General features: G+C 47.2%; 1 long non-coding RNA gene across 2 annotated transcripts; it reads left to right on the plus strand.

Annotated features, from left to right (window-relative positions):
- Positions 1–2,750: 2,750 nt before the first annotated feature.
- LOC109282711 (uncharacterized) lies at positions 2,751–19,915 on the plus strand. 2 transcript variants are annotated; one of them, XR_002089740.2, is made up of 3 exons: positions 2,751–2,928; positions 13,611–13,677; positions 17,394–19,915. It is a non-coding gene; the product is annotated as an uncharacterized LOC109282711 (long non-coding RNA). The 2 variants fall into 2 exon arrangements; XR_009454923.1 differs by lacking the exon at positions 2,751–2,928 and adding an exon at positions 10,212–10,379.
- Positions 19,916–27,046: the final 7,131 nt, after the last annotated feature.

The raw sequence follows: 27,046 nt of genomic DNA on the forward strand, positions 1-27,046 counted from the left end.
CCCTACAGAGTTGATACGAATCTTGCTCAAAATCAGATTCTTTTTGTCAAACTGGATGGTAAGCGAAGCAGATGGAGGCAACAGATTAATGAACTCCCTCAAGGAAGCGTACTTGCACCTCTGTTTTATAACTTCCATATGCATGACCAACCAATTGATTTGGAAACAAAATGTTTCATTTATGCAGACCTGTGCATAACAACCCAAAACACTGGCTTTGACCAGGTTGAAAAATCCCTAAGTGAGACACTAATTGGCCTAACCTCATATTACATAAAACCAATTATGTGCCAACCCAGCGAAAACGTAAGTATGTGTCTTTCATCTGCAAAATCATGAGGTCAGCCATCAGCTCAACATTACACTATTCCACTGCCTAAACCCAGCCCTCTCATACAAAGAACACATCATGAAGACATCAGCAAAGGTGTCCTTACCACAAGGGGCTGATGAACCATGGCAAAGGTGGTGATGTCTCAACCACTTATGTACTGGAGTTGGACACTCCAAGAAACTAATGAAGAAGGGCTATACAACTGGTTCAACCACTTGTGACTGCGGCACAGAGCCTCAGACTATGCAACACCTGCTGCAATGCCCTCTGCTTGAAGGCAAATGTACAATGAAAGACCTCACAAAGTACAGTCAACGAGCACAACCATGTGTAACCAAATGGTCACATGTGGTATAGAGACACAAGAAGAAGAAGACCACACACATGAATGCATATGAACACTTTGCCTAAATTATCCGTGAGGAGCTCACTCCTCTGGAGGCAGAGAGGAAAGCTATCCCCTTGGACTGGTGCCTCTGGCTACCTCTCTGAAATCCCACAGGAATTGGCAATCTCTAGTTGCTCTGTCCCTGCAGTTCTTATTGGGGGGTGTAAAGAAATGGAGCAGGGCAGACATCAGTCATCTTCCCTTACTTCTTGGTCTTCATCCCTGGTGAACTCTCCCACCCTGTTCTTTCTAGCTATGGTCCCCTCACTATTAAAAGGCCTGCAGAGCATTCCTGGGTGCCAGGGGCCAGGCTGCTCACACAGGGCTGGCAGCCTCCTTGTTTCCAGTTCCTACTATAAGTAACATTAAAGACATTATAGGAAATGGCGTTCTTAGGTTACTCTTCCATGTGAGCAACTGTAGAGTTGCAGATGGGCAGCTCTGTGATAACAACTGAGAGAGGGAAACAGTATCTGTGTAATGGTGACTGGTAAGGGGTCTCTGTGAGATGGTGAATGCAAGTAGTCCAAGGAGTCTATATCATGTCCAGGGAGTTTGTGTGGGCTTTGGGAGATATTCATGAATCAGGCTGTCTATGAGGTATATTTCACTTTGTGCCAATTTTGAACCCCTGACCCTTATAATTAATAGCAGTTCTTTATTACTTGGCTAGCACCAAAAGTATGCTCAGGGCTATACAAAAGGTCCCCACAAAGTGCTGAGTCTCACTCACATTGCCCTGCCCTGGGTGTTATGATTGACACATCATCACAGAATCACAAGACATTGCAAGGAGGCATCTGGTCCTGCCAGGAAAACTCCAGCCAATGTAAACCTGCCAATGAAAAGCTCCACTGCCTTGAGAGGGAGCCAGCTATGCCCAGGAGCCCTCAGTCCAGACAGCTCTTCCTAAATGGGACAGAAAGCCTTCTTGCCTTCCTAAGGGTTCCTAGAACCTGTTGTCTTGGTCTTTACCCAACAGGTAGCTGTATCATTACAAAATTACCCTTATTACAGAGAACAGCAAAGCAGAAAAGAACAAAAAATAACGTTTTCCTGAGAGAGCACAATGTGGGGTGCACCTGCTCTGTCTTACAAAGGTGCTGCCAGTTTCTGCAGTCAGAAGGGTCCTTGGCTATTTAACAGTGCAGTGCACAGAAGCTACAGCGCCAAACACTCCACAGGAGATCCTACTTCCAGCTTCAGCAGCAGATTTCTCTGTCCTGCTAGTCGAGAAGAAACAGCATATAGTGCATCCAAGAAAGGGATTGCATTTGATGACCCTTGAGGTCTCTTTCAGCTAATAGCATAACCGAATGGGAGTGCAACTGGGGCAGCAGTCCCATGTGCCACCTTTTTGGGAGGTGCAAAAATAGACACTGCTGCTATCAGTACAGTGGCAGCTCATGCTGGCCCAGGTGTCTGTGGTTGCCCTACTACCTCTCTACTTCCAGCCATACAATTCTATGATTCTACCATATAGAGAGATTTAGGGAAGCTTGGTACAGCCTCTCCCCTCCTATCCCTGCCTGGTATCCTCCCTTTTGCCCAAGCTCCTACTCCCACTCTCCCATTCTGAATGCTCCCCTGATAGGCCTGGGAGAGGGCCTTACAATGCCAGGAATGTAAGGAAGGGGGAGTCGTTCAAAGGTTCCCTATTCCCAGGAAATCTAAGTCCTCCACACATTTACAGTTTTCCTGGACTCCCTGTGGCCTCTTTTCACAGGTGGCCTGGAGAGATTTGGTGCAGGGTGTGTGGAAATCTTTAAGAGCGTTATATATATTTTTTTACCTATACCCTGGGATTGCAGGAGAAAACAGTAGATCAGCAGGCAAAGAAGGCTCTCTGAATAAACAAGCTTTATTATTTTATAAATGTAATTCCTTGGTGTTTTGAGAATAACACACAGGGCAGGCCTCCTGTTTCTTCAGCCAATTGGTAGGAAGGACGCAAGCAGACAGCTCAAGTGACCCTCTGCTGTGGGAGCATTTCTACTTAGACTATCCCTCTGCTCTAGGGAAGGGAAAGTCACTGGGTTACTCCAAAGCATAGGTCAGGCAAGAACTCTCATGCAGTTTCACTTCAGGCACCGGCACTGTCCTGCCACGCTGACACACACAGCAGGCCTGGAGCAGGTTAGGTCTAGTTGATCTGTGGGAGCAGCCTGAGCAGGATTGTGGTGGGCTTGTATTTTGGTATCAACAGGTAAGTTACTTAAAGTATTGTTATTTGTAACACTGCTGTTGCAAGGCTTGTGTTGGCTGTAAACCTTTTGCGGTGATAATGGAACCACCAGCCAGCCCCTGTTTCTTTAAGCAGGTGGCTTCAGCTTGTTGTGTATCATTGGGCAACATCTTTCTGTCTACTGAATCAGGCAATGAGTTTTAGAAATGCCTGATGAAGTTAATGTCCCCTGGAACACAGCATCTCACCTTGACATGCACTGCCCTGACCTGGACAGGAGGCTGGGGATTTATTTTCAAACAACTTTTCCTTTCTCTTAATGTTTTACATTTTAGTGATGGATGAATTAATGTTGTGCTTTGGGAAATGTGGGAGTGCAATTACTATGCCCCTCTGCCTGCTCTGCCAGTATAGGGAGAGAATTCCAGTATCCTTGTCCTCCCCTACTCCACTGCTAAGCCTTACCATACCAGGGCAGCATTGCTTTGTTGTGGAGTTGGTAAGCATGTGTGTACATGCACATGCATGAGCATCTTCCATGCTTATGCCTCTGAGTGTGTATGCGTGTGTATCTGTATTTACATACATGTATGTGTGTTCATCTACATGTGTGCCAGTGTCAACATCTGCATATGTATCCATATTGTGTACATACAACTGTGTGCATATACAGAAGGCACAGGGCAATAGTGGCCAAGCAGATATGTGTCTAGGCATCATTCCTTGGGCACATGGTGCAGCATATGGTGAATGTTGTGTTCTGGGTACTGTTTCTTATATCTATTCTTGTAAACATCAATGTGTTCTCCCAATGTAGGGGTGAGGGGAACTAGGGCCCTGACTACACCCCAAACCCAACTGTCTATTCCCTCATGGAGTTGAGGAGTGCCAGTGGGCGCACTAGGACTATTCTCAGCCTGCACTGAGAACATAGGCCCTCTCCACCATGCACAGCAATTCCACAGAGAGAAACTTTGCACACCCTGCCCACAGTCTGTTATTATGAATGATATTCCAGGACCAGGTGTATGAAGGGCTTGTTGAGGGTCAACCTGGGAGACACTCTCCAGAGACACTGGCTCTTTGCCCAGTACAGGCAATTTTGTTCGCTCATATACTTTTCAGGGCTGCCCTTCAAAAGAGTCAGCAATTCCACTTTGACAGCACAGACAGTAGGGCTGTGGGAAACAGCACTATTCCGCTTTGACTTCTGTTTTGAAGTTTTGATGGAACAGTGTTTTGTTTTGAGTTTTGTTTAGTTTTGAAAGCACTGTTCTGTTTTGTTTCATCAAAACTGCTTTGCTGTTTCGACGCTGTTTTGACGTTTTGCCCATAGGTTATAATGGGCAATCATGAAAATGCCTAAAACGTTGTTATTTCTTGCCTGATTCAGATGAAACTTGCTGGGATGGTAGCCGCTTCTGAGGGCATGAAGCCTGCCACACTTTAAGGAGATAGGTGCAGAGGTTTCTGGGAAACTGTACCTCAAGGTATTGACAAGCAAAACTACTGTCACTTGCTGGCAGTGGCAGCCTCCTGTCATCCAGCCTGCAGATCCAGGGGCCTGCACCTATGAGAGGGTTGTGAGGCTGTTCCGGACTCCTCCCAGGGTGTGGGCCCCCAATCTGCCTGCCAGATACAGGAGGCTGCTGCTGCCGGCTGGGGCAGCGACAGCACCAATCTTCCCAGTGCTGGGCGTAGGCTGCTCCCAGAGCTGGTCCCAAGTGGCAGGAGTAGCCTTCTGTCATCTGGCAGGCAGACCAGGGGCCCGCACCCCCGGAAGGAGTCCGGCACAGTCCTGCAGCCCTCCCAGGGGTGCAGGCCCCTGATCTGCCTGCCAGATGATAGGAGGCTGCTGCTGCCAGCTAGGACCTGGCGGTGGGCACAGCCCGTGCTGAGCAGTGGGAAGATTAGTGTTGCCGCAGGCCCCGGCCAGCACTGACAGCATGCTGTTATCCTGCGCGCAGATCCAGGGGCCTGCACCCCCAGGAGGGCTGGGGGCTGTGCCAGAATCCTCCTGGGGGGGCACAGCCCCCGGATCTATGTTGGATGATAGGAGGCTGCTGTTGCCGGCAGGGACCGGCGCTGAAGTCAAGTAAGCCTGGCTTCGATACTTGAAATGTTTCAAAACTTTTGAAACGTTTTGAGTGCCCCCTTTTGTTTCAAAGCTGTTTTGAAGGCTTTTGTTTTGTTTTGATTTCACTCTTTTGAGCTCAAAATGCATCAAAACAGCTTCAAAATGAAACACCTGGTGAAATTTCGCACAGGCCCTAACAAACAGTGTTCTGGGCTGCTCGGACCCCACCCACAAGCCTGCACTACCCAGAAGAACCTTGAACTAGTGGGAAACAAATGGTGAAATAAACTGAAGGGGATAAAAAAACACTAGCACATGGTACACAAGGTCTGCACTTTGCTGATACAAACTGGAGTAACTCCATGCTGTGGAGCTGCCCCTGGGCTACGGTATCACCTTTCTTGTGCTTCTGCACCTTAGCAGGACTGTCTGTCTAAGTTTTTCCTCATCCAGGCATAGTCTGTCACTGGTGTCTATGGTGCTTTTGTGGCTTACTCTCAGGGGTCCTTCAGTTTCAGTCATCTGTGCACAGAGCTCGCACGAAAGACACTCCTGTGACTGATACCTCAGGACACGCCAAGAGACCTTGCAACAACACATCACCTCTTGTTTGCAACCAGAATGATATGTTAAGAAACCATGATTAAGTCATGTGCTCAAAGTCAAGTACTCAAGGTTAGGAAAAACAGGGATTAAGTCTGCCTGTACAACATTAATTTGGCTCTCTTATGCAAATGCATTAGGATACAGCCTTCAATTACAGGGTTTCTGTATTTTTCCATATCTCTGTGCCATTCAGTGTGTAACCCGTGCTGGCACGCTAGGCCAAGTGATATGCGCGATTTTAGATCCTTAGGGTGCCAGTAGTCCTGGGAACCCCCTCAGGCAGGTCTGCTGACTGAGGTGTCCTGTGGAGGGGTGTGTGCCTCACCCTCATCGCCCAAGAATTTACTCCAACCCCAATAAACATATATTGGTTTCTTTATTATGTACAAGTATATACAGAAAAGAAATGATTAATTAAGAGAAGAAATATATATATAATATCAATACTTAATAATAAAACCAACAATTTGAATACAATTTACAACTGCCACATTAGGTGAATAATTCCACCACCCTGGGTGGTCGCAGTTGCATCAAACAACCTCCATGATTACATTCACCTGGTTATAACCCTTTAAAACAGTCCGTCCCCCCATAACTCAGGTTGATTTCCCTTTGTTCATACTTCCCTTCCCATAACAATAAATGGCAACACAGCTTTAACTATGATCAGCCACTAGGTGGTAGGGACGAGGCTTCCACTGCTCTGGGGAAAGTTGACTCTGGTCATTCTTGTGAACTCAGCAAAACAAGTCTCTGATCAACTACTGCAGGTAATAGCTTTCTTTTCTTTCGTTTCCTTCTGAAAAAGACACCTCCTTCAAACACTAGGGGTTAAGTGTCCCCTCACACATCTATGCAGGGTTTGGGATTCTCACATCCCGCTCTACTCTCTGGGCTGTCTCTCTCCCCCAGCACCTCCACATGCAGATGGGATTCCCTCCACAGGTCTCTGTTCCTGCAGTATGAGCCTTTTCAGCCCAAACTGAGGACTTCCCTCCACAGGTCCCTGACCAGGCAGCTTCTCCCAACTCCCAGCTGGTTTACCAACCCCTCCCCACTCTTTCCTTGGGTATTTGTTCCTGATTGCACAGCTCTGAACCAGGTGGGGAATCAGCTTCTCCTCAGATGACTCAGGCTCTCCTCTGTCCTGAAAGGGCTGGTCCATCCTATCCTGCAGAACCTACAGCTGCAGGGGGCCCTGCAGCCAAGAAGCCGTGTCCCACTCATCCCCCACTGCCTGCGCCATGTTTAAAGGGCTTGATGCAGGCAGGAAGCACCTTCCCAGCCAAGCAGGGAAGGAGTTTCCAGCTCTACTCCTGACCTGGCCTGGGCCCCTGCCCTGGCCCTGGGGAGGGAACCCAGGTGCCTCCAGCAAATGCTGCCCCCATCTTGTGTCCCTGCAGCACAGCCCATGTGTGTGCAGCCTGGCCCCAACTATTTTCAGTGAGTTTATACCACAATTAACCGCAATTTTGATTTTTCAATGAATCAGGGGGCCCCAAAACTATATCTTGCAGGGGGTCCCAAAAAATTGTGGGCCAGCCCTGTATCCTGATGTCTGCTACCCAGCAAGCCTCTGTTCCCCCTGCCTGAGGCGGGGGAAGGAGGGGCTAAGTCTCTGCCCCTCTCTCCAGGCTGGTGTTGCTCTCCTCCAACTTCTCCTCAGCTGCTTTTCCCTCCCTCAGCTTTTTATGGCGCCATAGTAACCAATCAGAACCCAGGGTTTGCAATGGGAGCTCTGGTCATGGTTCAAATGCTTTAGTAAAAAGCATGCATGTGCACAGCATACCCTCAATTTGGAAAAGCTATTGCATCCTCTGCACACCTTTTGCAACCTTTCTTGCAAAGTTCTCAGGCACAGCTCACCCATTCAGCTTGCAGCCAAGCAAGACTTTGCAGCTGTTACAAGTGCACAGGATGGATTGAAGAAGGATGGATAGTTATTGAGCACTATGCAGTTTCTGGCTTTCTCCATTGTTCAGTGTGTGGCTTTAGATGTTATTTAGAAAGCCTGCTCTATGGCCAGAATTATCAATTCATCATGGGAGTTATTTTTTCCCCAGGGGTTCATCAGTACAGTATCCAAGCGCTTCATAAGCATTCAAGAACTTATTTTCACAAAACCTTTGTGAAGCAACTGTTCCCCCTTCGGAGATGTAGCACTACCCTGCCTCTTGCAGTCCCAGGGTGGGGCATGCGCCATTTGCTATGTGGGATTAAGCTAGAAAGCTCAAGGAAGAGTTTTCTCCTCACATGCAAATTGTGAAATTTTTTTTCCAAAGGCTCGCTTCTTAGCCAGATTTAGGGGAATTTTCATGGAAACAGCAGAAGTCATGTTTCTAACTCTTTGCAAGCTTTCAGGCACAAGCACCCTTCTTCAGCCATAGGGAGTCTCTACTGTTCTGAGATCTCCAAAGAATGAAAGAAGCTAAAAGTGCAACAGGATGTTAGCAAGAAGGTAAAGAATGAAAACAAAAGGTAGAGAAGGAAAGGGAGAGGTGGAAAATGAGGGGGAAATAATGCCAAAGGTAATTAAGTGAGACTTTACTGTAGTTGTGTTCTCCAAGGTAGAAAAGAGGCAGTCTGTGAAAGACTAAATGGCTGGAATTTAGGAAGACAACAGGTAGAAAAGGAGGGGAGGAAGCGGGGAGTGTAAATGGTAAGGTCAGGTGAATCAGGCAGTTTGTAATGTTATATGTCATAAATCCAATGTCTACACCAAGTCCATGATTTTTTGTGTTCAGTAGATTTATGAAGTGAAGTTCATAGTCTCATCTGTGAAAGGTGTTTTGTAAGTTCCCTGTGAGGATTAGAACTGTGAGATCGGAGAGGGAGTGATTGTCTGATGAGAAGTGCGCACCCACAGGTAGCTGGATATTTTTGTCTTTGATGCGCTTTCAGTGTGCATTCATTCTGGTGCACAGTCATTGTTTGGTTTCTCCTACATGTTTTCCATCAGGGCACTAGGTGCACTGGATGAGATATATAACATTTCTGGAGGTGCAGATGTAAGATCTAGGAATGGTGATGGTTTTGTTGTGGGGTGTGGTTATTGTGAGAGTGGTGGAGATGTGGCAGGCTTGGTATTTCTTTCCCTGGCATGGTCTGGATCTATTAGGTGTGGTTTGGGTCATAGGGAATTTGCTTCTGGTGATGAAGTTAGCGAGGTTTGGTGCTAATTTAAATGCTAGGATGAGTGGTTCTGAGAAGATCTCTTTATGAATTGTCTTCTAGTATGGGTTGCAATTGGTTGAGGATTTTCTATGTAGGTTTCAGGGAAGGGTGTGGTATCCAGGTGGCTATTTCAAAAGTACGAGTGTCCTTGTTGGGTGGAGGGCCCTTTGGGATTTGTGAGGTGGCAATCATAGGTATTCTCCTTGTTGAAAATTTGTTGGTATCGGAGAGCCTAAGAACTTCACTTCATAAATCTACTGAACACAAAAAATCATGGACTCAATGTAGACATTGGATTTATGGCACATTACAACCTGCCTGACATCTGATTCACCAGGTACCTGCCTGACTTTACCATTTGCACTCTCATCCCCCACCGCCCTTTTCTACCATTTGTCTTCCTAATTTCCAGCTATTTACTTTTTTATAGACTGCCTCTTTTTTACTCTGGAGAATTCAACTACAGTAGAGACTCCCTTATTTACTTTTGGCATGATTTCCCCCTCATTTTCCACCTCTCCCTTTCCTTCTCTACCCTTGTTTTCCTAATTTTCTACCTACATACATTCTCACTGACATCCTGTCACACTTTAAGCTTTTTTAATTCCTTGGAGATCTTAGAACAGCAGAGACTCCCTATGCCTGAAGAAAGGTGCTTGTGCCAAAAAGTTTGCAAAGACATTTTTTGCAACTACTGAATTGGTCTAATAAAAGATATTGTATCTACCCAAAGAAGCTTGCCTGCCTATGTCCTTGGAACAACACGGCTACAATCAAAAACCCTGTTCCTGATTCAGCAGCCTTTGCTACTGATCCAAAGCACGAGGGCTGGTCAAAGAAAAGACCTTAAGAATTTTTAACATGAGCAAAATAACTACATAACAGCAGAACAGCTTTGACTGTTTTTAAAGAATAATTCAGGTTAAGACAGCCAGCCAGCACGGAAAACTTCAGCCCAAGTTGTTCAAGTTTGGCAAGTGAAAGCAGAGTTTAATAATGGAAAGTGTCAGGCAGCCTTACTACCAAGTGATCTACTAACTGTTCTTTTTCTTCCTCCTCTGACCTCTCTTGACTTGTCTTTAGAACATGTACTCCTTAGAAGAGGGATTGTCCTGTTTGGAAAGCACTGAACTCAAAATGGGTGCTTGCAACAAGGTGAGAGGGGGAGAGAGGATAGTAACCCCACTCACACCCCCTTACGAGGCTGGCAGCAAGGGGCTGCCTCCGCAGCTGCTAAAGCTGCGCACTTTGGTGCCAACCCAGCCACTTGTGTCAGGCAGAGCAAAATCCAGGAGGAATTGCACACTATGGCCAGCAAGGGAACACCCAAGCAGAAGCTTGGAAGACACCAGCAGTGTGTCTGAGCCACAGAAGCCCTGAGTTCCTGGCAGTGCTGGGAACTCCCCTGACTTAACTATATTAAACTCACTTGCAGGGAGACAGGACTTCACAGGAACGGAGGAAGCCATCATCTCACCCCTCCCCTCAGTCCCTGTGCCTTTAGGCTAGAGCTGTGCCAAGCAAAAAGTGGATGTGCCGACTTCCAAAAAGATTGGTGTACAGGGAATAGCTAAGAAACAGAGCATGTGAATGCAATGCTGCGGATTCCCAGGTGAGACAGCCCAGATGGCTCTATGTACCAAGTTTATGCCCCTGCAGTTCAGGGAATGAACCATTTATGCTACCCGGACTACCCGGACATCTGGTGGGAGTCACAGACAGCAAAGTCCCACCGCTCACGCAGGTTTCTAATCTGTGTACAGGACCTCCACCTGACTCAGGAGGTACACGGTCCCACTAGGGGGAATGCCATACTGGATCTGGTATTGGCAACGGGAGATGACATGGTAGCGGACCTCCAGATCGGTAGCCATCTGGGGGACAGTGATCACCTAATAATAGAATTCACCATAAGACGGCGAGTGGGTAAGGTAACTAGTAGGGTGAAAGTGCTAAACTTTAGGAAAGCTGATTTCAATAAACTCAGGCGATTAGTCAAGGACGCACTGCAGAGTAGGAGATTTGAAGAGATGGAAGCCCAAGAAGGGTGGCTGTGCCTTAAGGAAACGATCCTTCAGGCACAAAGCAAGACGATCCCCGAGCGAGGCAAAAGAGGGAAAGGGGCCAGGAGGCTTCCCTGGCTGACCAGAGAAATCCAGGGCAGCCTAAGGGACAAAAGGGGAGCACATAAAAAGTGGAAACAGGGAGAGATCACTAAAGATGAATATACCTCCTCTGCTCGTGCTTGTAGGGAGGCAGTTAGATGGGCCAAAGCTACCATGGAGCTGAGGATGGCAACCCAAGTAAAAGACAACAAGAAATTGTTTTTTAGATATATAGGGAGTAAAAGAAAGGCCCAGGGAGGAATAGGACCCCTGCTAAATGGGCAGAAACAATTGGTGACAGACAGGGGGGACAAGGCTGAACTCAATGAGTTCTTTGCCTCAGTGTTCCTAAGTGAGGGGCACGACAAGTCTCCCACTGGGGCTGTAGAGGGGCAGCAGCAAGGTGCCAGACTTCCATGCGTAGACCCTGAAATGGTGCAGAGTCATTTGGAAGAACTGGATGCCTTTAAATCGGCAGGCCCGGTTGAGCTCCATCTGAGGGTGCTGAAGGCACTGGCCGACATCATTGCAGAGCCACTGGCGGGAATATTTGAATGCTCGTGGCGCACGGGCCAAGTCCCGGAGGACTGGAAAAGGGCCAATGTGGTCCCCATTTTCAAGAAGGGGAGGAAGGAGGACCCGGGCAACTATAGGCCAGTCAGTCTCACCTCCATCCTTGGTAAAGTATTTGAAAAAATTATCAAGGCTCACATTTGTGAGAGCCCGGCAGGACAAATTATGCTGAGGGGAAACCAGCATGGGTTCATAGCAGGCAGATCGTGCCTGACCAATCTAGTTTCTTTTTATGACCAGGTTACGAAACGCCTGGACACAGGAGGAGGGGTGGATGTTGTATACTTAGACTTCAGGAAGGCCTTCGATACGGTATCCCACCCCATACTGGTGAACAAGTTAAGAGGCTGTGACTTGGATGACTACACAGTCCGGTGGGTGGCGAATTGGCTGGAGGGTCGCACCCAGAGAGTCGTGGTGGATGGGTTGGTTTCGACCTGGAAGGGTGTGGGCAGTGGGGTCCTGCAGGGCTCAGTCCTTGGACCGATACTCTTTAATGTCTTCATCAGTGACTTGGACGAGGGAGTGAAATGTACTCTGTCCAAGTTTGCAGATGACACAAAGCTATGGGGAGATGTGGACACGCCGGAGGGCAGGGAACAGCTGCAAGCAGATCTGGACAGGTTGGACAAGTGGGCAGAAAACAACAGGATGCAGTTCAACAAGGAGAAATGCAAAGTGCTGCACCTAGGGAAGAAAAATGTCCAGCACACCTACAGCCTAGGGAATGACCAGCTGGGTGTCACAGAAGTGGAAAGGGATCTTGGAGTCCTAGTGGACTTCAAGATGAACATGAGTCGTCAGTGTGACGAAGCCACCAAAAAAGCCAATGGCACTTTATCGTGCATCAGCAGATGCATGACGAATAGGTCCAAGGAGGTGATACTTCCCCTCTATCGGGCACTGGTCAGACCGCAGTTGGAGTACTGCGTGCAATTCTGGGCACCGCACTTCAAGAGGGATGCGGATAACCTGAAGAGGGTCCAGAGAAGGGCCACTCGTATGGTTAAGGGCCTGCAGACCAAGCCCTACGAGGAGAGACTAGAGAAACTGGACCTTTTCAGCCTTCGCAAGAGAAGGTTGAGAGGCGAACTTGTGGCTGCCTATAAGTTCATCACGGGGGCACAGAAGGGAATTGGTGAGTATTTATTCACCAAGGCACCCCCGGGGGTTACAAGAGATAATGGCCACAAGCTAGCAGAGAGCAGATTTAGATTGGACATTAGGAAGAACTTCTTCACAGTTCGAGTGCCCAGGGTCTGGAACGGGCTCCCAAGGGAGGTGGTGCTCTCCCCTACCCTGGGGGTCTTCAAGAGGAGGTTAGATGAGCATCTAGCTGGGGTCATCTAGACCCAGCACTCTTTCCTGCCTATGCAGGGGGTCAGACTCGATGATCTATCGAGGTCCCTTCCGACCCTAACATCTATGAATCTATGCTTCTATTCAACCTGGCACCAGCTTGCTCTTTTACCACCCAGAACATATTAATAGGGAAAATCTGCAGTATTCTGAAACACAGAAATGTGCAGCCAGATATTTTGGGTCTGGCTGCTGCATACACCCATGCAAATCAAGGGCAACCCCACTGATAACTATGGAGTTTCACTACCATGAAACTGGCATAGAGAGAAAAGAGAGGCAGACCTTTTGTCCCACTGCAGCTGGGTACGTTACGACTGAGTGGAGGCAGGTTTGCTGGCTCCTCATGTTCTTCCTGGATGTGGAGTTTGGAGTGAGCCAGGGCTCTACCTTGAAGGTAGAAAACAACAAACAATTCACCAAAGCACAATCAAAACCTGGAATGCTGATGGAAACTGGAACTGTACTGTAGTGTACATAAATATGATAACTGGACATGCTGTGTGAGAAAGGCAAAACATGTAGTAGAATCATAGAAAAACAGGGCTGGAATGGACATCAGAAGGCCATCCAAGTTCAACCTGCTCAAGGAAGGATCATCCCCATCTAAACCACCCCAGACAAATGTTTGTCTAAACTGTACTTAAAAACTTCCAAGTATGGAGACTCCATGACCTGTCTAAGCAATCTATTCCAGTGTTTAACCACCCTCAGAGTGAGATTTTTTCTCTTTCTTTTTTTAATATTTAACTTAAATCTGGCTTGCTGAAATTTCAGCCCATTACTTCTTTCCCTGTTCCCTATAGACAGAACAACTGATCACCACCCACATTTTGTATTTGAAGATTCCTCCTCAGGCTCCTCTTCCTTCAAGTAAGTAATTCCAATACTTCAAACATTCTTTATGTCATTTTTTCAAGACCTCTAATTGTTACTGTTACTGTCCTCTTGACTCTAATTTGTCCACATCTTCCTTGAAGTACACAAAACTGGATGCAGTTCTCCAGATGAGGTTTCACTAGTGCTGAATGTCTACTGTATATGACTTCGATGTAACACTCCTATGAATATATGTCTCAATACACTGGTTTTTTTTTAAAGAATGCAACTCTGATGACATACACAGCTTGCTATCTACTATAACCCATGGGCTCTTCTTTGCTGTGGTACTATGATCTAGGCATATGCTATCCAGTTTGTATTTGTGCATGTAGAATCGTAGAAAATTAGGGTTGGAAGGAGTCTCAGGAGGTCATTTAGTCCAACCTCCTGCTCAAAGCAGGACCATTCCCTACTATATGATCCTAGGCAAGGCTTTCTCTGCCTGGGTCTTAAACACCACCAATCATAGTGATTCCACAATCTCTCTGGATAACCTGTTCCAATGCTTTACTATCTTCCTAGTGATAAAGTTGTTCCTAATATCTAACCCAAAGTTCCCTTGCTGCAACTTGAGACCATTGTCCTGTCATCTGCCACCACTGAGAACTGTCTAGCTCCATCCTCTTTGGAACCCCCTTCAGGTAGTTAAAGGCAGATATAAAATCCCCTCATAGTCTAGAGAAGAGAAGCCTGAACAAGCCCAATTCCCTCAACCTCTCCTCATAAGGCATGTGCCTCAGCCTTCTAACCATTTTTGTTGCCCTCCGCTGGACTTTCTCCAGTTTGTCCACATCCTTTTTGTAGTGGGGGGCAGGGGATGAACAGCTAGCATGGATTCACCAAGGGTTGATCAGGCATGACTTGCCCTTGGTGAATCCATGCTAGCTGTTCCTAATCACCTTCTCTAAGTGCTTAGAAATGGATTCCTTGAGGACCTGCTCCTTGATTTTTCCAGGGACTGAGGTAAGACTGTTTGGTCTGTAATTCTTCCTTCTTCCCTTTTTTAATGATGGGCACTATATTTGGGCACTATATTTTCCCTTTGCCAACCATCCCAATCACCATGAGTTTTCAAAGATAATTGCCAGGGCTCTACAGTCGCATTAGCCAATTCCCTCAGCACCCTTGGGTGCATCGCATCCAGGTCCCATGGACTTGTACATGCTCAGCTTTTCTAAGTAGCTCCATAGCTGTTCTTTCATCACTGTTGGTTGTTTACCTTCTCCCCAGAATGTGCTGCCAAGTGTAGTAATCTAGCAGTTGACCTTGCCTGTGAAGACTGAGGTGAAAAAGGCATTGAGTACTTCAGTCTTTTCTGCATCATCTGTCACTAGGTTGCCTCCCCCATTCAGAAAGGCAGCTGGGAGCCACATGGTGTAGTGCAGCTGGCAGGGAGCCAGGAAAGTGGGGAAAGCAGCGGCAGGGGACAGTGGAAATGAATGGGTGTGCAGGAGTGCAGGGCCCGCACCAGCACTGTGGGGCCAGTGCTGGCGAGGCCCAGAGCGGGGGGGCAGGAGTGCAGGCTGGCAAGGATCTATGGAGCTGGGCTGGGCTGGGCTGGGCTGTGCCGGCAGGGAGAGAGGAAAGCTGGCCCAGCTTCACAGAACCCCTGCTGGGTGGGACCCCATGCTCCTGCTGCCCCGCTCTGGGCCCTGCTGGCACTGGCCCCAGGGCACTAGTGCGGGCCCTGTGCTCCCATGCACCAGTTACTGGGCTCAAGCATGTCCGCTCACTACCAGTCTCCCCCCCCATCCCAGCCCCACGGTACAGGCTGGGACCAGTGAGGGCAGTCCTGACCCCATGCACCTCATGCTCACCTGTCTGGGGTGAGCAATGGTGGCACTGGACAAATTGCTGCTCAGCATGAGAGGAAAAGTGGCCCCTCCCCATGGCCAGCGCTTCCGGATGCAGCCGCTTACAGCCCATGCGGGGCTGTTCTATGTCTCCTTCACATCACCACCATCTCCGGGCTGCCCCACGGGGCAGCAGTGGCAGTGTAGAGCAGATGCACCAGGAAGTGCAGGCCACGGGGAGAGGGAGGGGCTGATTTTCCACCATGCTGAGCAGCAATTTGTTCCGCATCACTGCTGCTGAGCCTGGGCCCTGCGCCAGCTCTGGGTTTGTCCACTGAGGCTCAGCCGCAGCAGCAGTGGCACAAGAAGCTGAGCAGAATCTGCTACTTGGCAGAGGAAAAGCGGTCCCTTCCCCTTGCTGCCGCTGGGCACTTTTTGCTGCGGCTGCCCAGAGCCTGTACTGCACCAGTCTGCAGTGCAGCACCTTCACTGCCACCCGTGAGCTGCCCTGCGGCTGCTCCACGCTATCACTGCTGCCGCACTGGGCACCAGCAGTGGTAGTGAAGGAGCCACACCACAGCCTAGCACAGCGTGGGCTCCAGGTGGCCGCAGCAAAATCTGCCCGGCAGCAGCAAGGAGGAGGGGCCACTTTCCCCATGCTGAGCAGCAGTTTCTGCCCAGCTTCTACTGCTTCTTCTCAGCCCTGACAGGCGACCCCAGAGTCAGCATGGGGAGCGCAGTATCATGGCTGCATACACTGGTCCCTGTTGCTACTACTACATGAGGCTGGGCGGTGCAGGGCAGGTGCAGGGTGCACTGGGGCTGCACGCTCTTGGCAGTGGTGGGGAGGTGCTGCAGGGCGCTCAGGTTCTAGGCTGTTGTGAGGCTCTCATGCACACCCCACATACCCTCAAACCCTTCCTGCAAACCCCATAGCCACACCCTCCCCCACACAATCACACACCCCACAAATACCATACCCACACACACACATCCCCACAAACCCAACACCCCCCCAACACCTCACACACTCTACAACAGTAAGACTGAATTTTGAGCTAATATGTAATCACTTCTACATATACAGCACAAACACACACAAATCAAGACAATTTTTTAAAATTTAAATTAAAAATATTATTATGGGTGCTTGACTTTTAGTATATAATTTGTTTTTTTTCCATTCTAAGATGGCAAACCATTTTTCCCAAAGGAGTACTTCCAGGGGCAAGGTCAGAGGCTAGGGGCAGGATTTCCATTTCTAAAATGGCAATCAGGGGGCAGGGGTGGGGCTGTCATGGGGCGGGCCTACCCATGAAGCCCTCAACAGCTTGCCAAAACTCGGTAAGCGACCCTCTGTCCAAAATAATTGCCCTCCCCTGGTTTATCCATGACAGCGCTCCAGTCATGCACGCTCCCACCAAGTCTCTGTTATTCTAATCACATCATAGTTCCATGACTGTGCAAGAACTTCCAATTGTTCCTGCTTGTTTTCCAGACTCTGTGCAAATTTGAACTATTTGAAATTTGAAATATTTGTGTACAGACACTTGATGTAACTAGCAGATTCCCCTATTTTCTCAGGAAGCATAAGAAGGCCTTCCCTGTTGCCCCCTTCTGCTTGCGCTTTCTTCGGATCACCTACTTCACCACCTACCTTAGGGCTTTGGCCTCCACCCCCTGCTAAACCTAATTTAAAGCCCTCCTCACTAGGTTAGCGAGCCTGTCTGCGAAGATGCTCTTCCCTCTCTTCATCAGGTAGATCCCACCTCTTCTTAGCAATTTTTCTTCTTGGATCAACATCCCATGGTTGAAGAAGCCAAAGTTTGATTTTTCTCTTCTAAGCATAGTGTTTTGCACTTATTAATTAATTAATTAATTAATTTGTAATTAATTTCATTCTATTTATTGCAGACCATTTTTTCAATGGATCAAGATCATTTTGAATCATAACCCTGTCCTCTTACCATGTCTTCTACTTCACGCAGCTTGGTGTCATCTAAAAACTTAAGTTTACACTCAATTTCTTACTCCAAGTCATTAATGAAGATATTGAATATAACTGGATCCCTGGAAGATCCCACTGGATATATATATTCTCTGTCACATTGAGCTACCAAGGATCATGCTTTGAGCAGGATAATTTGATCAGCTATCTACCCATCTTAAGTAGTTTAATCTAGACTGCATTTTGTTAGTTTCCCCATGACATTTTCATAAGTACGCTATGTCAAAAGCCTTACTAAACTAAGTTATATTGTATACACCGCTCCCTGATATCCACAAAGCCTGTCACATTGTCATAAAAGCAAATCTGATAAATCCATGCCAGGTGTTTTTATCATATTATCCTCTGGGGACAAATCTCACCCCCCGCCCCCTCCGCTCCCACCTTTAAGCAGGTAAAAAGGAACTTCCCACCTTACAGTAGAAAGATACTGGAGGACTGGAGAGAAGTAAGGTAGAAGCAGCCTAGCTCTGAGGGTCAGCAAAATTAATACTGCCATGTCCAGGTTTCTGCTCCTCTGCTGTCTATGCTCTTTAGCCAAATGACTCTCTCATACAAACTACATAGAACTGAAAGGGGAAAGGGTCTTTGTGATGAGAACACTTTGTGACACATGGGTCCAAATCTCCTCTAGCTTGGGGTTGGGGGGGATCTTGATCCTGAGCCTCCTACTCCCCAGGCAATTGTTCTAACTATCTTGTTATTGGGTTAAAAGCCAGGAAGGAGGCTCTTCTTTGTCCCCTAGTTGTGGTTTTCTTGTGACTAATTGGCTCAGGAATGGCTGGGACTGCCTCCGAGGCAGGTGTTTGTAAACAAGCCTTCATTGATTTCTCAGCTTCTCAGAGCAAGGCTGGGAAAGCAAAAGAGGAAGACACAGCCAAGAGCAGTTTGCAAAAAGCCCCTAGATTCAGATTTGTTCATCCAAACTGCATCCGAACACATCTGTAAACATCAGGGTCTGAGAACCAAAAAAATAAAAAAATAAAGCTACAGTTGCAGTGAAGGTCATTGACCACCAGTCATTCACCCAGTTCTCATGAAAACACGCCCAGTGTGATATGACTGACATACAACTGACTATATCTTGACTTCGACCTTGCCTATGTTTTAGGCTGTCACTAGATGGTAGTGTAGCTAGTCATTTCATACTACCATGCTCTGACAAAATAGGAATGTCCCAGCCACCAGTTTAGTCTCAAAAATGGCAATGCACATAGATGTATAGAGAAGAGCTCTTTGTGTTAAACTGCAGGGGAACATGATTGATAAATATCTCTTAAACTGCTCCTCTGACATCGCCCACTGACCTTACACAGGAGGCTCAATCAACATCCCAACTCTCTGAGCAGTTTTAAACAGCTGCCTTACAACATCAATCCTCTAGAAAAATGTTTCTTTTTTGCTTTCAAAGTAGGATTTCACCCAGTCGCATCTGCCCCTGTTGAGATTCAGCATGCTGTTTTTTCAGAAAAGCTTCAAAGCCTCATCTTCTGTGAGAGATGCAAAGCCAACAACAAGTGCCTTATCTCATTAGAGCTGGAAGCTTCCCAAAAACCCCACACTCCCCCTTGGCTCTGGAAGTGATGGAAACCATGGATTCTTTACTATCCAATATGTAGAAACACTATTTTGGAGGTGTTTATGGCTCCCTATACAATCATAGAGTACCTGGTTCTTTATATAAACTATTGAAAACTTCTCATACATTTTAAACTCTCTAAAATACCCTTAAACTTATTTTCATATACAGTAAGATAAGCAGCACTTACCAAATACCAGGTGGTGACAATATGCCACAGGGTATAAAGTTTTATAACTACTTAGTTGAGACACTTGGAAAATAGTCATGGTTTTGCTACCCATCAATGATGTGGGTATACTAAACTTATGCCAATGACATTTCTGTACCATAACAGTTGTATATATGTACACACACATTAGTGGGGGTTCTCATATACATATATACACACACTTGGTTATGACAATGTCAAGATGGAAGTACCTAGATATGTGTGTGTTATGAACTTTGCAAAACTGAAACAGAATTCAGTAAAGGGTCAAAATCCAATCCAGCTCTTTCATCTACATGGCTCGAGTGTGAACCATGTGAGCCCAGTAACTCAATTGTGAACCATGAACCAAAGCCTGGGCACATAAATTCCCATTTTCTCTGAAACATTTCTATGCAGTACTATAGCTGTCAAGTAAGTCTGCCAGGAAGGAAGCCACAAGAACACTTCTATAACTGCAAGAGTGACCAGCTCACATTGAAGCTGTTCACACTTCTGAAGCACTTCAAGTGTACAATGACCAAGCTTAAAGCCTTGAAGGTGACCTGCAAGGGGAGAAAAACAACTGTGTGCTCTTTTGAACCCGAAAGCTTGCTTAATAACTATTCTCCAACCATTTGGGTTGGTCTAATAAAAGATATCAAATTCACCCAAGGAACCTTGTCTGCCTATGTCCTTAGACCAACACGGCTACAACCTAAACCCCTGTGTGCTCTTTTGGTTTCATTCTTATACACAGAGGAGCCACATGAAAATTTGAAGATTATGCATATTTTTCATGAAAAGCATTTTTTTCAGCTTCTTCTTGAGTTTTGAAAATCTGGTTTTAATAATTAAATAATAATCCTAAACATTTATATACCATTTTAGAGCTCAAATGAATTTAGAGCCAACTAGAACCCCTAGATGTTATCTTTGTCCTTCCATAATGAGTATTTTGTTTGGTAGCTTGATCAAGTCAGAGAGCCAGACTCCACAAACTATCCCACAGTTTATTGAAAGTAAGCCACAGACAACCTTCTTTTCAAAAGATTTACCACCCACTGCCCCAGCTAGCATATCTGTGGTGTGAGGGCTCTGTCACTCTCCCAAGCAGGTTCCAGAATAGAGAATTATAACAATTTGCAGAGTTTTAATACCTGACTGCACAAAGAGATATCATTAGCTCCCGGTATAAAATTGCTTTTATTTTAGATTCAGGAAAATAATAACAGGTAAGTGCAAAAGTAAAGTCTCCTGGAGATAGTACAGTGCACAGATGTCATCTGTAATAGGCTGCAGCAACCCTGACAGCAAAATGGCTGCTGTGTCTGCAGACAGGCAGAATCCCCGCCCCCCTTTCTAAAACTGTGGAATGTACATTGATTTCTCCCAGCCCTTGAAATGCAGATGGAACTTAGAGAATCAGAAAGTAAAAATCAGAGTAGAAATTTGGCCAGGACAGCAGGATTAACATTCCAATCATTTTTTGTAAAACATGTCCTGGATCTATAATAATCCATCTTCTTTGTCCCTTTGTAGCTCAAAACAACCAATATCTCAAACCAGTGGGCAAGGAAGCGTGTCAGTAGAAGGCCTTGGAAGAGCATTTTATTGCTGATGATGTATAATCCCTGAAAACGGGGTTTCCCATTGAGAGCCCTGATGGACTCCTCTTTCTGTTGCCAGGAGCAGAACTAGTCAGATAAAACAGCAATCTGCAAAATGAGCTTTGCTGAAGTTGCTTGCTGGCCAACCTATACAGCTATTAGCTAAAGGCTACTGCTTTGGAAGATAATGTTTTACATATTAATACATTACAGGAAGAGGCAACTAGTTTCAGAATTGTTCATTTACTGCAAAAGTATGAAGGGGGGAAGAAGTCTGGAGACAAGAGAATGTGAGACTTTTAAAATCCCATCTGGATCCAGAGGTGAAGAATGACTGTTACTAATCTAGCAGAAGGCCAACCATAGATGATGATTTCAGGTGACAGGCTCCAAAGAATGCACAGCACTGGGCAGTACCCTTCTGAGTGAATTAAGTGGACAGAGGAGAGTCAGACAAAGGCTATAGGTCAGGCTTGTCCAACATGCAGCCCGCGGGCCACCATGCGGCCTGCCAAGCCATTTTATCTGGCCCGCGGCGGTGGCGGTACTGCTGCCGCCGCCGCAAAGCGCAGAACCATGGCGATGGAGCGCAGAGCTGTGGCGGCGGCAGGGCAGCGGCAGCAGGGCAGGGGCAAGGTGGGCAGGTCCGGCCCGCGGGCCCCAGCCGGCAGTGAGGGGAGGGGAACTGCTTACCACCGCGGGGCCTAGCTCATCAGTGAGCTGGGTCCTGCCACAGCTGCCCTGAGGGCTGCGCGGAGCGGGGCTGCCCCAGCACGCCTGTTTGGAGGAGCTGGAGATGGGCTCTGCCCCTTGCCCCTGGCACATGGCCAGGGGAGCTGCAGCATGGCCTGTGCCCTGCCCGCATGTGTGGTGGATGGAGGCACAAGGTAAGTTCCCGCACAGAGCTGGGTGCCCCTCGGGGCTGGGCCAGGGCGGACAGAGGCACGGGGTAAGTTCCCGTGTGGAGCAGACCCATTTCATTGTCACTTCCTGCAACTTCATTGGTGTCAAAGGTCACGTGACATCACTTCCTGATGTGATGTCACTTCCAGTGAGGTCTCTGAATATGGCTCGCCGACCCACTGGGTGATAAAAGGTTCGTGATCCGACCCCACATTCAAAAAGGTTGGACACCCCTGCTATAGGTGAAGGTAAAAAAAAAGCAGGCTCAGATTTACAAAGCTGTGTAATAGAAAGAGAGCAATCAGGGCTTGTGGACAGTGGTGATATCTTTTATTAGACCAACAAGATTTTTGCAAAAAACTTTCTTTAATTGCAAGCTTTCGGGCACAAACACCCTTTATCAGGCATCAGAGAAAAGATTGTAAAGGGAAGATATGTCTAAATCCCTTGAAATGCATTTAAAACCTTGACCATGGTGTCATAAAGGGGGGATTCTGATTGACGGGTCTCTAATGGATTCATTCAAGGTCTAGACAACATAGTAATACCAATACAAATGAGTAACTATGCCAGGCGCTATGTGTACAGTCTATCTATGATGCAGACACTGGGCAGCAACTCCTAATATTTAGGAACGCTTCCTGCTATGCCACACATGTCCAGGCTGACTTTGGAGAAGTCATGTGATTTGAGCGACCTTGTGACTTCTGATTGTTTTGCATGCCCTTTTTAGGCATATGAGGCCTGCTTATCACTAGAGACTATGTTCAGAACTCTGGTTAAAATGAATGGAAACCTCGTGTTATCAGCAGTTCTGGAAAAATCAGGCCCATGATGCATCCAAATGAAATCAGGGCCTTGGAGTTAGGCGATTTCCTCCAACTCTGACCCCAGGTTCACATTCTCCTTGATTTTTTTGCAAAGAAATCTCAGGAGGGTGGAGCAAACCCAATATTTAGATCAGTCAGATATCAATTATTAGGATCTATATTCCACTGGCCAGCAATCTGGGTCACTTATACTAGCAATCCATGGCAGTTGTCCTCTGCCCTGTGCATAGATGGTTCATGTGTCTGCATCACAATCAGAGAGCATGTGCTGAGTAGTTAGTATTGTGGGCAAGGAATATGCAACACATGAGGATAATGTTGAAGTGATTTTGTATCTGTGATGGTCCACAAAATGCGTGAGGGGCAAGGATTTCTGTGGGTGATATCTTTTATTAGACCAACTGCATTGTTGGGATAGCATTGTTGCTGCATTGTTGGGATCTTATAATAAAAGATACTGTCAGAGGCTCTAACAGGCAATCCAGGCTGGGCTAATTGCCAAGTTGGCCCCACCTACATGCTTGGTAGCCCTGCCTGAGTTACTGATTGCAATTGGCCACTGTTAGGGCCACCTGACTGGCTGCTGGGGAGAGCTGTCTCCCCATTTAGTTCCACCTGTGGCAGAAGACTGCAGGCCATCCAACAGTTCTCCTGAAGACCTGCCCTGGTCAGCATCTCTGATGATGTGCTCTCTGCTTTCCTGACCCTGCTACCACTGTTCCTGGACTCTGGCTTTTGGGATATTCTCCTTGGATCTGGTAACTCAGTGTTTCTCAATCTTTTGTAGCCCAAGGCACACTTACATTAATAACATTTTTCTCTAGCACACCTGTTAGGGCATTCCCTATCCTCATACCTATTGTAGGTCATTGCCAAGGCAAAATTCTGCAGCACACCTGTTCATTTCTGGTGGCACACTTTTGTGCTGTGGCACACTGGTTGGGAAACACTGTGGTAACTTGCCCTTTAAGGCCATGTCCACATGTGTGTAGACGTTTGGTTCCCCATGGACAGCTAGCCGTGGCACATGTGGTGCCAACGCTAATTGTTGCCGGGGAACACCTGTCCCAGGTGCCCTCTGGTGCATGGCAGGTTACCCTGGGGGAATAGGGGAGGCTAGAGCCAGCACTGGGCCCCAGCAGCCTTACTTTGCAGCCCCAGGAGGACCCCAAAGCAGCAATCCTGCTACTTGAAGCCTAGCTGGCAGCTGGAGCATGACTCTGGATGGGCAGGCTCTGGTTTTGAGTGGCGTGTTCTGCCCCACATGTGCTGCTCTGATATATATATATATTTTTTTTCTTTTTTTTTTGCATGCATGGGTTTTTGACCCCTGGATATCCAGGTGTCAATACCTCTCTGCCTTGTGCTGCTCCCATGCAGCGTGGAGAACAGCTGAATGTGAGGTATCTTACCACACAGCCATGCTTGTCTGGATGCAGCCTGAAACTCCTGGTTCACCCCAGTTCCTGTTCTGACTCCTGATATGTTCCAACTCTGACTCTGGCACTGAATTTTGGCATACCCTTACTTGGCTCTGGCTCCTGATTCTGGATCTTGGCATACTGTGACTTTGGCTCTGGCTCCCAACTCTTCCTGACTACAGCACTGGCTTCTGGCCATTGATTTCCATTTGGAATTGGTAACTTGGTCTCTGGCACCTGACCCCTCGACCAGCCTGTGGTTTGGCTCCTGCCTTTCCCCAGTGGCCTAATCATTAGGTTAGACCACCCATGACCCAGTCCTTACAGATATCACCCACAAAAATCCTGAGTTGTATATAGGAACACTGCCCTTCAATGCAAATGTGACAGGTGGGTGGAACCCACAGGAAGTCCTGCCCCATCACACAACCCCCTTTTCCCCTTATATGATGTGTGACATTACAAACCCACACCCCTGCCCAGTCACATGGTGTGTGACATTTCATAGATTTCATAGACATTAGGGCTGGAAAGGACCTCATAAGATCATTAGGTTCAGCCACCTGCCCAAGGGGCAGTAAGTCAGTGAGGGTCAAAGGATCCCAGCAAGATAAATGTCCAAATGTTTCTTGAAAGTGTCCAGGCTAGGAGCTTGCACCACCTCTGGGGGGAGTTTGTTCTAGGCCTTGGGGGCTCAGACAGTAACGAAGTTTTTCCTTATGTCCAGCCTGAAATGGTCTTGCAGGAGTTTGTGACCATTGGACCTTGTCATCCCCTGGGGTGCTCTGGTGAACAGGTGTTCCTCCAGATCCTGATGCACACCCCTTATGTACTTATAGGCTGCCACCAAGTCACCCCTGAGCCTGTGCTTCTCCAGGCTGAAGAGTCCCATAGCTGGCAGCCTCTCTTCATAAGGTCTGTTTTCACGTCCTCTGATCTTGTTTGTGGCTCTCCTCTGGACTCTTTCAAGCTTCTCCATGTCCTTCCTAAATTGTGGAGCCCAGAATTGGATGCAGTACTCCAGCTGCAGCCTCACCAAGGCCGAGTACAGCGGGAGGATGACTTCCTGAGTCTTGCTCAGGATGCATCGGTAGATGCAAGGCAGAGTTTTGTTTGCTTTGCCAGCTGCAACATCACATTGGTGGCTTATGTTCATCTTGTGGTCAATCATGACCCCCAGGTCTCTTTTGGTCATGGTGCTAGTGACTGTAGCATTGCTGAGCCTATAAGTGTGATGTGGGTTTTTATTCCCAAGGTGGAACACCCTGTATTTCTCCATATTGAATGCCATCAGGTTTTATCTGCCCACCTTGTGAGCCTATTGAGGTCAGCCTGCATCACCAGCCTGTCCTCAAGTGTGGATACTCTTCCCCAAAGTTTGGTGTCATCAGCAAACTTAACCAGTCTGCTTCTGACACCAGTGTCCAGGTCATTTATGAAGACATTAAGGAGTACAGGTCCGAGAATGGAGCATTAGGGGACATCACTAGTCACTGCGTACCATGTTGATTCGGTTCCATCAACTACTAGGTTCCCCAGCCATCAGACTGTAGCATAGTTGAGGCCGGAGTTGCCCAATTTTTCCATGAGGACATCATGGGATACCAGGTCAAAGGCTTTTTTAAAGTCCAAATGTATGATATTAACCTCTTCCCCTTTGTCCAGGTGATACATCACCTGGTCATAGAAGGAAATGAGATTGGTCAGGCAAGACCTACCTGCAACAAACCCATGCTGGCTATCCTTCAGAATGTTGCCTTCTGTTAGCCTGTCAAGAATGGTTTCTTTGATAATTTTTTCCAACATCTTCCCAGGGATTGAGGTCAAACTGATTGGCCTGTAGTTTTCCAGGTCTTCTTTTCTCCTGATCTTGAAGATAAGCACCACATTGGCCCTCTTCCAATCTTCAGGTACTTCGCCCAAGTGCCACAAGTTCTCGAATATCCTTGCCAGTGGCTGCACTATGATGTCTGCTAGTTCCTTTAGCAATCTTGGGTGCAATCTATCTGGACCAGCTGATTTGTGGGGGTCAAGCTTCTCAAGATGCTCCCTCACAAGATCCACACCAATGGTGGGCATCTATTCACCTTCACCCTGGTCATCCCACATCATATTAGGAAGGGCGGTCCCTTAAAAACCAATGAAAAGTAATTATTAAGCAGATTGGCTTTTTCCTGGGTGCCAGTTGTGAGCTGCCCCAATTGGTTTAGCAGGGGGTCCAATGTTGCCCTTGTTTTTCTTTCAACTTACCACATATCTGAAGAAGAACTTTTTATTGTCCTTGATTTGTGTAGCCAGTTTAAGTTCAGTTGCAGTCTTGGCTTTCCTAGTTTTCCCCCTACAGGTGTGAACCAGTGCAGAACACTCCTCCTTAGTGGTGTTTCCTGTCTTCCATTCTTTATAAGCCTGTCTTTTTAGGTATATGAGGGTCCATGCGTTCCCTGTTCATTACCACTGTTTGGGTAAAGACATTCACTGTACCCTCTGCTGAGTACTGTCTGGCCTGATACAGGATTTAACCCAGCAGCCCTGGGGAAAAGGAATGACCTGACCCCACAGACTCAAAGTGGAACAAGAGGAATCAGTCTCCATGATGCTCTTTCCCCCTCCATCTTGAAAGCAGAAGCCTCCTACTGGCCAGGTCTCTCCTGCCACACCTTCCCTTCACCCTCGTTGGTGCTTGAGGCTAGAAATCAAACTAGCTGGCAAATAATAGAAAAGGGAAGCTTGTAATTCTTGTCAAATGTAATTCCACAGCAGGCAGATTGCAATGGTTTCTAATGATCAAACCATTTTGAACATGTTAACTAATAAACCCATTTCATATAAAACTGGAATACATCTAGCAGATACAGTCAGGATTCTCCTCATTGTATATGATGCATATATGACTTCTGTTCCTAGCTCTGAGATCACCTCTGTAATCTCTCTATCGACTCTGTTGGTGGTGAGGTCTCACATTTCATCACCTTTTATGATGGCATTTGGCACTTAAAAATGACTTACTGTATCTCCCCTGGAGCTAC

The sequence above is a fragment of the Alligator mississippiensis genome, chromosome 9, assembly GCF_030867095.1.
Source record: "Alligator mississippiensis isolate rAllMis1 chromosome 9, rAllMis1, whole genome shotgun sequence".
NCBI lineage: Eukaryota > Metazoa > Chordata > Crocodylia > Alligatoridae > Alligator > Alligator mississippiensis.